The following is a 14,181-nucleotide window of genomic DNA, read 5'->3' as shown; positions in this document are numbered from 1 at the left end:
AAATATATTTCGAATCGCTTTGAAGTTAGTGTTTCGATGTAATCAATAAAATATTATCTTTCAGTGAAATTGTGCAAAATACTTTGTATTAAATCAACCAAAAAAACAAATAAAAACACCGTTCTCCTTGCAGTTCTAGATTCACACTCAACAACCAAATAAGTTAGTTGACTGCTTTCAATATCATTTCTTTACATTTCCTCGGTCGGTTTCATTTCTGGCGATTCTAGACATTCCCAACTATAAAATAAGTCGATGTATGACTATATTTGTCTGTTCATGAATGAGCGGCACACCCTCTGTCAGCGTCTGTTTAAAACGGGCAGGCGTTAGGTAATTATCACCATCACAACACAAATATGATATGCAATGACATAAATACAAGCTGTTCGTGCATCCTAATATAATATTCGGAAATAGAAACATTCCTTCAGACTCAGTAATAGTGTGTGTGCATATAATAGCCTTGTATTGTATAATAATACAATTTTCTTCTAATTGCTTTTACAATTACAAGTCATTGGACAGTCTTTTTCTTTATACATTAAAGAATAGTTTGAATATATGGAGGCCCAGTATCTTTGCAATGTGTAATGGTTGAGTTCATATTTTCTATTTGAAATGTTTGTTGCAACAGTATTCCTGGTACGTCTTTCTTATATCAAATATGAAATGCTAAATTTAACATTCCATACATGCATTAAAAACACCCATTCACCAAGTAATCCAAAATAGCAAACCTGGCAGGAACGCATTGAATTAATACAGAACATAATTTGTATAGTGTTCAGATATATTTCATGGTTTGTAATGTTTTTAATTTTTGACAATTATGGCTGATTCCTTGTTGAAAGGCTAACCTTCAGTTATCCAACAATTAAAGTACGGATTATTACTGCCAACGAAATGTCGACATCTGCTTAATGCACGGAGGAGTGTCATTGTATGGAATTTCAATCATTGATTTTTTTTCCGATTCCAAATTTGTTATGTACTTACAAAAGATACCAAGAAATGCAAACGGCAATACAGGAATGACAATCAGAAGGTAAAGATAGTATCATAGTTTTGGTTGTCAGGGAATATTTCCGTCACTGTTCTTATGACGTCAGCAATTTAAATAGAAAATTGGGATTTCCGTCGTAATTCTAAGTATAAAGATGGTGCCACATTGATTTAGTGTCCCAAACGCATACAACCATTATTATTGATTTTCATTATTTGTCACTTTTCAACGCAAATAGTATTAAGATAACAACACAGTTACTTATTTCAGTGTCATATTACATTTCCCAAGATAATTTATTACAAGTTAAAAGACATGTTTTTGATAATTAAGATGTCAAGATCATCAACTGTCCAAATTGATTCCATTTTAGCCAATGGTTTTTGCCACATATAGCTTACCGTGCAGTTTTTTTAACCTAGATCTATATGTGTATTTGTGTTCTTATCTAATGAAATAACCAGTCCGTCTACCTATATGGTGCATCGCATGGTGATAAATTGGATTATATGATTTTCATTGTTTTCTGGTTTTCTTTATAAAAATGGTGTGTTATTTAAATGCAGCTATTGCGATCGTATGAACAAGAATCATTCCTATACTACAGATAAGTTCCTCAAGGGATTGTCAGCAAAGCAACTTCTCTCAATCTTGTGATCTTTATCTCAAAAGATACACGATTCCGTCATGTGTTGTTTTATGTTATTGTACACGCAGACAATGTTGAATGAGTCGCCGACATGTAGGTTTCGTCTATATCCCCATTACACACACTATTCTATGGGAACTTTTCTATTTTTGCAAAATTCATATAGCTTTGAATAGATATCAACAAAGTGAATTATCATTAAGCAATTATTGATAAGAGACTGCACGTATATTGTTATGCTGTAACCCTCTTCTTTCATTTGTGCATAAACAGTTCAAGATATCAAAGTTTCTTCTGAAATAACTTAATGTATAACTGATAATATTTTCCCACCACAAAGGTTTTAAATGGTTATGTGTATCATTTAACTATATGTATATACACTGCTGCACTAATTAACAAGTACACGTTTTATGACGTCGATGAATGCATGAAAATGTTTCCGGTAATATTTCCTCCGTTAGATTAAGACATTTTTTCGCTGTTATGTAATGCCTCAAGCACATATAGGCTTAATATATCCAGTGTCTTCCCACGACCTGTCATTAAAAACCGTTGTAAGAAAACAGATGCTTTAGTATCTTTACAATAACATATTTTTATAGCTCAGTGATAATCTTGGCTGGTTGACCTGACCGTTATATACCAGTAAACAGCTAATCACTGATATAGATAATACACACACATATATATATAGAAGATACTAACACGCACATCTATACAGACCTGAGTATGATTAGGTATCTCTCAATCATCAAGGCATAGTACCAACTGTTACCCTTGGAGACATATGTTCCCAATTCCTCAGAGCAAGGTTAGATTGGAGCAATAATAAACGCAGATTACCTACTTGGATGCATTGCCGATAAGTGTTTCTTCAACACCAGTGTTCTATTTGTTCAACTTAGTGCAAAACATTAAGAATTATTGCATAGTATAGTACCTATAAATAAATAACTATATCTATTCATACTCAGAAAAAAAGGTATCGTGAATATGTTTAAAATGGCAGCGATGCGGCGTATAGAGAGTTGTAGTACATGGTTTTAGACATGGCATAAGATAGATTGTCTTATATAACAAGACGTTTATGAATTAGGGGCGATATGAATGCATAACAAAACGATGTTGGTAAGTATCCCAGCACGTTTGTAAAGAATCACGGTGTGATGATCTATTACATGAACACTATATCATTATGTCTATAACAATAACTGGGATATCAATGCCCAACTTAATAGGTTGTCAATGTTTCAACCGTGACATCACAGGGCCAAGACGTCGTTATTTTTTAACTACGTGGTGATGTTACATTTCGGACAATTTGCTATAATATAAATATCAAATACTGTTAGAAACCTGCTGTATATTAACATTTGAATACTGCTACATAAATATGTTAAAAACGACTTTTAGCATTATTTTATACTAAGAATATGTGTAGGTTAGTGTAACTTGTCTAAACTAAGTCTAAACTAGATGTGCACAACTGATGTATTCAATAGATGACACGTTTATTTTATTTTGCAAAATATCACTCTAACCTGTGATCTACTGCAGGACACTCTGTTGTAACAAAAATCTAACGTTAAGGACAAAATACAATAAGTATTGGATTTTATTAATTATGTTTTGAAAAGCTCCGTATTTACACAGCAGCCCATACCATATCAGGTATCGCTTTATGAACCCAAACGTAACCATAAACTTTATCATGATAGCAAAGCTATAATTCACTATTGCATTCAGAATAATAGAATCAACATATTTCTCACACTTCATAAATCAATATTCATGCATATTTATCAAATATCCTAATCCTTTAACACATTATGTAGCACCATGTCACGTTCAACTCGTCAGTGTTTGTACTAAATGCCACATTCTACATTCATTTCTCTGACGATTTTCACTGTATCGGATATCTCATTAATTTCCTGAATAGATTTTGGTTTTTATTCCTCATTATCGTTATCGTGGCTATCGCATGTTCATCCGTTCCCTGGTAAACGGAATCAGTTCGTTTGTCCCGATGTTTATCTTAAGTGTATCCAGTTGTTACTAGCAATGTCTAGTAGAATCTCCCTAATTAACGCGACCTTCATCTCCATAACTCTCTGTGTATATGCTTGATCTACAACCCCTAACGTCCATGTAGGTCTACACAGTTGCGCAATAGGGAGGTACGATGAAGGGAAGAATACAATGACTTTGAAGAAAACATCTTGCAAATTCAATATAGTTAAAATGTTTCATGTTAAATTTTCTTTATCATGACGGTCTGCTTTTTTTAATATGAAGAAATATCATTATATGATATAAATCCTTGAAATATTTATTCCTAGGCAAGACCGTTCTGCCTCCACATTACACACACATGCCTTATGTGACTCAAGATGTAATTAACATTTCAAAGGACGTATATCTCACTTGAAGCATGTTCCGTTTCGTAATATTCTTTGCGATTGCATGGTAGTAGTATCAAATTAGTCCATTTCTTTATTTCATGAATGAAGTGCAGCAAATTAATACCAATTCACCCAATCCCGAATTCACATAAACACAAAGAAAGCTATTAGCAACGTCCTTGGCAATAAATATAGCATGTCTAGTATGAGTCTAAATGCTCTGTCAACTTCCATGTCTTTCTGTGTGATGTTTTATATCCCGTTTACATTATATAAATTCCAATCACATTCTACTCCGATGATGTAAGAATGCATTTGATATCATCGGATTCCGTGGTTCTTTACTTATCATCAACACGCAAATAGAAATGTATGATTTATAAACTATTTGGACAGCAAAGTCAAAGTAGTGCGCCGCTGATATTCGCTTTGAGGTTAATTTGTGACGTCATTGTTTTGTTCCTTATGACGTCACAATGGATTATATTACTATGTAGGTTGGAAATCCGAGCGATAGCGTTATTACGATATGAAATAACTTTTGCTGATAATAAGTAAGATTTTATTCCAGTTAACTACGTTTTTTCAAGTCAGCAATCTGCATGATATAGTTAGAGGAAATAATGCTTGGTACTGTATTTCGTTTTATAGTTACATATCTCAAAAGTGTATAAACAATTGTTGTATATTTGGCTATTCCAAACGTCGTATTACCCAACCTTTTTTTGTTTCAGTTTAACTCGAAGGATATGAAAACCGTCATTAGTAAACTTCATTGGATTTCTGTGTATTATGTAGTAAGGGTTAGAATATATTAGGTATCAAGCTATTTTCAAAAATATTACCTAAATAAAACAATAACGGAGAACGAAGATTTCTATGTTAGAATATTGATATGACCACCTTATATATACTTAACCAAAAAAATTTTATTCATGAAATAATTTATTCGTTGATCTGAATTGTTTGTTTGGACTTTACACAAATACAAGTCGACTGGTCTTTAAACACACATAGGAAGCTTCCCTCACGTAACACATGTCTACTATGGAGGTAAGGGGATAGAGGGGGTAGATAGGATACCAGTCAAGGGTCTATTTCCTTTGACAAAAAACTCTCGGTAAACTTTATACCGTTACACAGTTTTTGATTCCCATCACCATATGTTCCTTTAACGCTTGGAATTCGGTAGAGTTTTCAACTGCCACCAGGCCTAGATACTTGGGAGGGACGGCGTTTTGTCAATATATGTGTTAGTTTCCGCCCAACTGCGAAGCCAATAATGTTCCTATATACAAAAGTAGCATTAAAATGTTATAAACACTGTTTCTTTAGCAATGCATCAATGCTACTGGAAGGCGTGCCGTTTTTCGTATCAGATTTAAACTAACATTGTTCTAAAGGGAAAAACATATTTAATCGGTTTTTAATTACCAATTATTGATCGCATCTTTATATATTAATATTTAACATAGACGTGGATATTAAAACACAGTTGTCCTTACAGATAAGATTATTATCAAAAATATGAAGATCAGATAATAACGATATCAATCATTTCTTTGATAGAAGAAATTAGTTTAATTCATCAACATTATATTAGGTTTAAGGTAGGCAAAAATTTTAAAATACACATAAATAAAATGAAAATAAAAATTCAGTGAACTTATATTGTATTTGACAAAGTCGTCACTTCTTGTGTCATTCTTGTGGAAAATGTACAACTAAATATTGCCAGGCATAAAAATACAGGTTGTCCATTTTTTTGGGATAAGTAAGAAATCAATTCTATTATGCTATTGATTCCATGGTTTGCTATTCAGTTTTGATATTAAAATTAAGATGTCGAAACAAAAGAAGATAGGACATTCTACTTCATTCATGTGATCATGGTCAATATAAAAATATTTTGTTCATTAGCCCATTCAATATTTATTTTCCACTTCAGATAAAACATCAGCACAAAACAAAGAAAGATACATATTCCTTGATTGGAAATACGACAGACAGGAATGCTCCTTACGATTTTCGTTTGCAACATCACTATCTGTAACCAATCACGCTAAATCACGCGATATTACAAACATTATCACGTGTCTTGACCATGTCACGCGAGGTAACCATGTGTTATCATGTGCCATGTTTCAGAACTATAGAAAAAAGGAATTGGTCTCCTTGATAATCGAAGAAATAAGCTTACTCTATTTATGATTGAGAAAATGTTATCATTCAGTTTTTATTTCTGTAGATGGTTTATAATTTTTCATCAATAAGTCGGTTTTAAAAGCTTGTAAAATTGGTTAGAATTCTTCGTTCTCTGTTATTTAATCAAATACAACTGTATCACTGCTAAGGTAGAAGTGGTATTTTTAGCCCAATACCATACATCAGATGCAATTTGCTATGATGTGTTGAAATATGCAACAGATGCATTTGATATGAATGAACATTACATATCAACATGCAAGAATTGTCCAAAGTATTAACACAGCACGGCCTCTGAAAATTATCTCTCTCTTTGTTTTTTCCTAGAACCGGTTTTGGAAAATTGTTTTGTTGTTGGATTAAGCAAGGCAACGCCTACATCGAATTGTATCTCCTATCCCCTTTACGTTTTGCAATTTGAGGAGATAAGCTTAGAGTAAACGGGATATAAACCACGTCAGGTTGATGCTTTGAATCAGGTGGCGCTGATATGGGTGCAAGAATGCAACCCTTAATTAATGGACCTTGGGCCTGGGATACAGATTAGAGGGTCTATCTTCTTCACTTACCCATGAAATTTTCATCCTGACTGTCTATAAATCCTGACAGGATTACCAGACGGAGGGCTTCTCCAAATTCTGGTGATGGTCAGGGTAGCAGATGTCAGCACTGACCAGCAGTTAATCTGTCAACATTTCTAACTCGACAGTGTCAAGCGTGCGACTTAAAAGTCATCACCACAGCCATATAAGTCAATTTGGCCTAATTCCTTAACAAGGTTATCCATGAGATGTGAGTAATGTCAAGGTTGAATAACAATGGAAAAGACATCAGACTGCATTTTTGTCGTTTTCTTAATTACCAAATTATGGTTGGTTTTGTGTCAACTTTTTGTCCCGCATTGCCTACTACGAGTTTTAAGGGATTTCCCATCCGGACCGACCTAAAATCTTTTGCAATCTAAACAGATTTAACAAGGAATGATGTACAGTGTCTTGATTAAACAAGCCTACCGTGTCCCAATAACCGGAATTCTCATCATCCGTCTGATTAGTTCAACACATTTTCCATATCGTGGTTTAATCTACGTAGCGTCATCCATCCATTAGAAAATAATCGTGATTGATTTTAATGATTCCAAAATTTGTACTTAACCTTCAGTTGAAAAGTCGATATTTCACTGTTTTAGCTTTACGTTAGTCATGCCTTTATTTGTTGCATAGATAGTTCTGAGAGGTTGAAAATATCCCCTGTGTGATTTTCAAAACATAAATAGCATCTGCATAGAAAAGTAAACATGCCTTTTTAAGCATGCATGCGAAATTCCCATTATTCTCCTTCAAAAGGCTTTGCTTGAGTTTTAGATTGCAAATATAAAGGTTACATTGTCCTTGACACAAAATAGCATTTAATGTATTGTAGACGACATAACATTACCTCAGAAAATAATTATTCTGGACCAGATTTGAATTTTGATAGAATGTTAATCGGATTTTAATAAACAAAGACTAAATATGTTATATTACGACATGACGGTCACAGATGGTTGGACATAATACTATCTCTAGCAAATACGTCGTTTTATCTTGTTGCTCAAGTGCAGCGAAATGCTTCAAGTATGATTTAGTTCAGAATAATGTTGTACCACAGCAATTGGAAATTTGCAGATTTTTTTAGCTTTGGTGTATATTAGATTTGATGGATAATGTCTTTCAGTCTTCCAGCATGGACTTTATGTTTGATGTACTTGTGTTATGTGTTTGATATTGCAATGTTATTTATACAGTAAACATCATCAAACTTTTACATTACATAAAATCAACACATCATTTCCTTCATACAACGCTTACAAAAGTTTAATCCCCTAACTATAAAGTAAGCTTAAGAAAGAATGGAAAAATTAGTCATGTTCACCATCAATATCAACATTCAGATATTTAGATACATATCAGCAAGTAAGGTTACAAGTAACAGTGATTTAATCAAAAATCAAAGGTGTTGCCACTGTGTAATTTTATTTGCTTTTACCAGTCCGGGTAAATAAAATGAGTGGTGGAACAAAACGACTTAATTTCAAAACCGGTTGTTCCTTCATGTTGTACAAAAAACATGTGTATTTAAGCTCGGGAAGAGGCGGGAAAACCCTTGGACACAAATTGCGGTGAAGTATTGACACCTAACTTAGCAATTTCAATAGCTATTTTCCTTCACTTTTGTCGTATTTAGATCAAAGTAACAGCGAAAAGTGCACCCTACTTCTATAAATATTTATAGTTATTTATCACTGCATATAAATTTCAAACTTGTGTGAAAGGAGCTGTCATCGTCGGCTGTAAATCACGCAAGCATCCTCTCGTGTACGGATATGATTATGACGGTATCAACTACCTATGATTTTCAAGTACATCAGCATTTCAATTGGTTGATTCCCAATGTCAGTGTAAAAATGAGATATTTGCATATTTTATTTATACTGTAAAAATCAAAGAAATAGCAAAACGAATATCCTAGGGCCGATTGCGATATATTCAAATACATCCATCCTTGTATCTACAAATCTACGAGTGTCAGGTTTCTCGTAATTTAACTTCTATTGTAAAATCTTAACATCAATAATTCACAACTTATCAATCTAGCTCACGTTGCCGTCAATTGGTTGATACTTCCCGACAGACGACCTACAAAGATCCACACAATTTCCTAATTCAGGGAGCTTCATGACAATCTCGTAATGTATAACTGCGCAGGCGCGGATCGATAGGGATGTGCAGCAATAAAGTTGGACAATAATTGTTTTATGGCGCATTCGCTTTCATGTATGCAATAAACCTCAACAATAAGATCCGGAAACGTGGGAACTTGTATCAAATGAATGATTATTGGTATGTCACCTCTTTTTATAAGGCATGCATATATATCAACGAAGAACTTTATCATTGAAGGCAAAGCATTTTAGCCAGCAAAACCAGCTAGAAAATTTAACAAATATTCTGAAAATAGTACTTGATCATAATGAGGTTGCAAATAAGTAATTGTTCCTTCGGTGTAAGTGTTTTTTAACCTATTTATATCTTATATGAAATATACACGCTGCACTAATTCCCCAGTGTTGGACATTAAACTGCGTTTAAAATTTAAAGCTACACCTACTCTACCCGAGTTGCACATGTACCCTTTTTATGTTGTCTGTGCTTGTATTTAAACATGTAATTATTTCACTTCTTATGCATGCTGCAGCCTATTTCGTTTGAAGCCTGGAGCATAATGGCGTCTTGGTCTGGTTTTGAGGTCTTTGGAAACCCATGATGGCCTTGGAATAGAGCCCAGACATGCTTGTATTAATATGGGATCTGCTTTGAACCCTGTTTCCTCTTTTTCAACAATATGTCTGTGGACGCAAGCACCCTTCTTAATTATGAACACAATGTTTTGATGGGGCCAATGAACGCAAATTAGTTTTCGTTCTCCTTCCCAAATTGCTTTGCCTGATTTTAGTTTAATTTTACGTATAGTATTAAACTACCCAACAAACCAAAGTAGTAAGATAGCTTGTTCCAAAACTCTACAAGGCGGAAAATGGTATTTGTTTAGGATTGTGAATTAATAGTTTGAGGAACATCACTAGCATTTTGCGTTGTCGATGACGAATTTATAATATGAAAAGATAATGAACAAATTTTGAGATATTTGTTTGAAATTCTCATTCTCTGTGTATAAAACTTCAATATAATACTATTTTACAAAAATAAATACTTCATCTCTACAGAAAATTATCTTTATTCATCAAATCAATACGGTTGTCACAATAATATATATTTAAATCTAGAAAAAAGGTATCAGTTGGACTCAACAAACAGGTTTATGACTGTACGCGTAACGTATCGTGGCCAAAGTCTTGTCTTGTGTCGATATACCCCTCTGATATACGGATATGGGACATGAACAAATCTAGCACAGTCGGGCCTGCCCGGAGAGCAAAGGTTTGAGATTGAGGCGAGATTAGATTATATTAAGCATACTATGACATGCATCTCATATTTTATGACCGATGAAATAGATGTTGGTGAATCCAGGACGCCAACCAGAGACAGCTTCTTTCCCCTATTGGATGTGGAGTCAGCTAACCCAACAGTGTTCGGCTTTTTTGGTCTGTGGGAAACACTGGGATTTTGTCAAATGACAATATTTCTTGCTATCCTTTTCGACCAGGAAAGCATACATTCTCTCAGTTAAGTCTAAATCATTTCGACTTTGTTTGCTATGAATATTTCTTGCTATATTTTTCTCTTCCAATTTCAGACAATATATGTTGTCGCCTTGTTTTTTTTAATCCTTGGCTGCATTTTCATATGTTTTTATTTAGAGTTAAAGTGTTATAGTTTTGTATTTATTGTTTATGTTTTGTACAAACAACATTTTATGTCATTTAATCAATCTAAACACTGAGTCTTAGATCCCGTGTAATAGTTCCAAGCACATGATAAACAATAAATTAGAAAATTCGTTAAAATGAAATATGGTTGTTATTTATTCAGATTACGGGAAATAAATACAAAGCTATGTGGCAAGGTATGCCACAAAAAGGAAATAATGTAATCCTCATCTGCAGGACATGAAAACTACAAAAGAACTAAACTAGAGGAACCCAAAAAATACGAAGGAAACAAACACACAGAGAAGATATCGTGATTAAAACTGTTAAAAATGAAACAAAACAAACTTTCGACTGTCTTTCATACAGACTTAGAAACTATATTTTACGCAAATATAAAGATGTCCATCTGCAAAACAGAGTAGCTATAATGGAATTAATTCATATCAGTTGTGTAATATGTACGTTTTGAATGTGCCTAACCAAAAATGGTTACAGTTTTAAAATATTTTGCTTACTTTATTGTAAATTATTCTGTTAAAGGTAATTCAGCCTGTGTATATATCATAAAATAATGAAATCTGGAGGTCTTAATAATGAGTGATATATCGGTTTAATAGAAATTTATGTTGACTACTCCAATTATTGTGTTTTATTTCATGTACTCTGTTAATCCGCTGCCTACACTTTTTCATTTAGACTTTACTAAACTGATATCGCATTGTGATAGGAATGTAAGCAACACAAAACCTCTTTTTTGAAATAAGTAAATGAATTGATAGAAATTAGATATATATATATAAACTTCGAACAGAATGAAAACAGCTCAATTAATTACAGGGAGTGGTGAAACTGGTTAAGCAAATACGCCCATATATTTCTGTTTGTTTTGTATTTTCCATCATTGGTTCGATGTCATGTTGGGATTTACAGTGTATTTATTGATGTTATTTCTATCATTAGTGAATTATCTTTTTCGTATTCACCACCCCGATATTTGCATGCTATTATTGAATGGAAATTCCTTGTAAAATAATATGTTTTAATGAAATTCAAATCGACAAACGAAGGAAATATCCGGCTAATTTATCTCGATTGTCACGAGAAGAAAGGATTGTTTTAACCTATTTCATGTTTCTGATTTAGGACTTTACAGGTAGGTCTGACACCTGTGAACTTACAAATAAACTAAATCATTGTGGTCACAGCTTTGTGAGCTAACGTTTTTCAGCAAGCCCAGGTAGTACAACGTCGTAAATCAGAAACACGGCCGTCTCAATACTAGTGTTAAAGTAGGATATTTATAATGGTGCCTATCCAACCAAGATTTCTGATCGTAATGTGTGGTCTTGTTCGCCAGTATTTGGGGGATTTAAGACAATCAAGCCTCATATATTACACAAGAAAAAATATGTTTTCGAGTCAAATACAGTCTTTGTACAAATTAGTTAACAACTAGCATCTATTTTCTATAAAGAGTAAGTATAGGGTTTTGGTGTTGAAACTCTGTTGAAGGTCTAAAGGAATGGGGCTTGAAAGACGCCGCTAGAGGGGGGAAACTCATAAAATTACCAAGAGAGAAAATAATACATTATATCATGTTTTATAGTGTACAGTTGTAAAACAACACCGACAAATACGCTGGGAACAATAAACCAACAGAGATGTGTAATTTTTTGTCTGACCTGGGATTGTACATCATTAAATTACTTTAAGATCATGAAATAAAATACAGTTTGGAGGAATTAAGGCGATTATGTAACACTTGACTTCTGGATATCCCCGACATTTTAGTTTTTTTCTGATTTCATGAGTATTATGGTAAGTATATATTGCTGGTAAAATATTACCGTTTAATTAAGCAGTAGCCTTGAACTAATATATATAATGAATAACATATTCCAACGCATATAACAAACATGTAAAATGAGATGCTATAGATTTGATAATAGTAAATTATAATTTCTTCATCAATATTATTGATCATTTAATTTGTAAATACGATATGAAAGTTCATTAATCTAATTAATGGGATTCATGATTTATATATAATAGATTGATTTAGTCCGAGTCCAACATGAATGAATCTCAAAGTCTTCCAAGTATTTTTTTTCAGACGAATCTCTTTAATTCATGTTAGATAGATATATCGACAGCTTTTATTATAACATTGTGATATAAGACAATTGAAATGGAGATTATTATTACAGTTTTTTGTACATACATGTCACTTATATTCAGTTGAAAGAGTAGATAATATATGCAAAATATGGTATGAAAATTATAGTATTTATAAAATGTTTAAGTAGAGTACACATGCTAGTGATTGTATTGAAGACTGGTTTCAATAACATACAACATCTTTGTTCCAGTTTTATAACGCTTTCAAAGCTTCCATACTATTTATAAACTATATTTCAAATAGAGCTGGTAGCATACTCGTATAATAACACAAACTGTGGTCAACAGTACTAGACATTACGATGAAATTGACACTAGGTGACGGTTTCAGCATACAGGAGTATTGTTAATATTTGAAATCGTAACAACATTCACCATCATTTGTCATATGCATTCTCAACAAATGCTTTTTATTTTTTTATGGAATGCCACGAAAATGTGACAGACAAACACCCTATCGTACATCATTATTTTATGTACTCAATTCTGTGACTATATTCAGAGTCAAGTTGACTTAAGCTTACAGGGCTACAAACTCGCACTCAGGTGGTCATCGATGTCCGACAATTGTCCAGTCAAGTAGGCGAGATAATAAAACCTCAATTGGACTCAAGTGTTGTTTAATGCTTTCCGTAATCAGAACAAATTTCACCGGAATGGGAGGATGAAAGCGACACCATTATCAGTAAAGCGACGTAAGTGGGCAGTTTAACTTGGTGAAAGTGGACAAATTGGACGTCTACCTCAATATTTTGAACAATCACAAAATAATCATACTATAAGTCAAACACAGTGAAGTGTGTGTTTGTAAATTTTCATCTTCGCTGATAAATCCATGGGAAAAGTTTTATCATAAATTCATCCATAATAAATTAATTTTGACGAAAAGAAACTATTTACATTATTTCAATTTATAAAATATTACCGCTGAACACGAACCTGATATTTCCATTTCGATGTTACATCTATGAAAACACATCTAAGGCGTGAATTGTTACAATATATTGTAACAATATTAAAATATTCTCAACGTATTTGGATAATACGAAACACTCACATTTTCTGGTGAATATGGCATCATACTGTTTTATCCATTTGGGATGTAACAGACGTATATACACTTCCTATCACAAGGACGCACTTTCAGTGACAAATGCAAGCGTTTACTTAACCATATGAATACCAGTTGTCTCCCCTAGCCTTTTGATCGCTGACTTGAAGATAGGGCTGAAGAACACCAACCATTAACAATGATGATTTCTGAAGATGTGATTTGTTGTACAAACAGTGATTTTGCCGACGTATATAACTGACATTTAATTTATGAATTTTTGAAAGTAAATATATTTAAGTAATTCTT

At 33.2% G+C, this 14,181-nt stretch overlaps 1 protein-coding gene across 1 annotated transcript in view; it reads right to left on the bottom strand.

Annotated features, from left to right (window-relative positions):
* The window catches only part of LOC132557353 (homeobox protein php-3-like), a 109,505-nt gene that overhangs the window by 71,667 nt on the left and 23,657 nt on the right, over window positions 1–14,181 (bottom strand). The window lies entirely within an intron of this gene.

This window comes from Ylistrum balloti, unplaced genomic scaffold, assembly GCF_031769215.1.
Source record: "Ylistrum balloti isolate Yb309-2 unplaced genomic scaffold, AGI_CSIRO_Ybal_v1 Utg370662, whole genome shotgun sequence".
Classification (NCBI taxonomy): Eukaryota; Metazoa; Mollusca; class Bivalvia; order Pectinida; family Pectinidae; genus Ylistrum; species Ylistrum balloti.
Note: the sequence above shows the minus strand (reverse complement) of the source record. Positions and strands in the feature narration are given on the sequence as shown.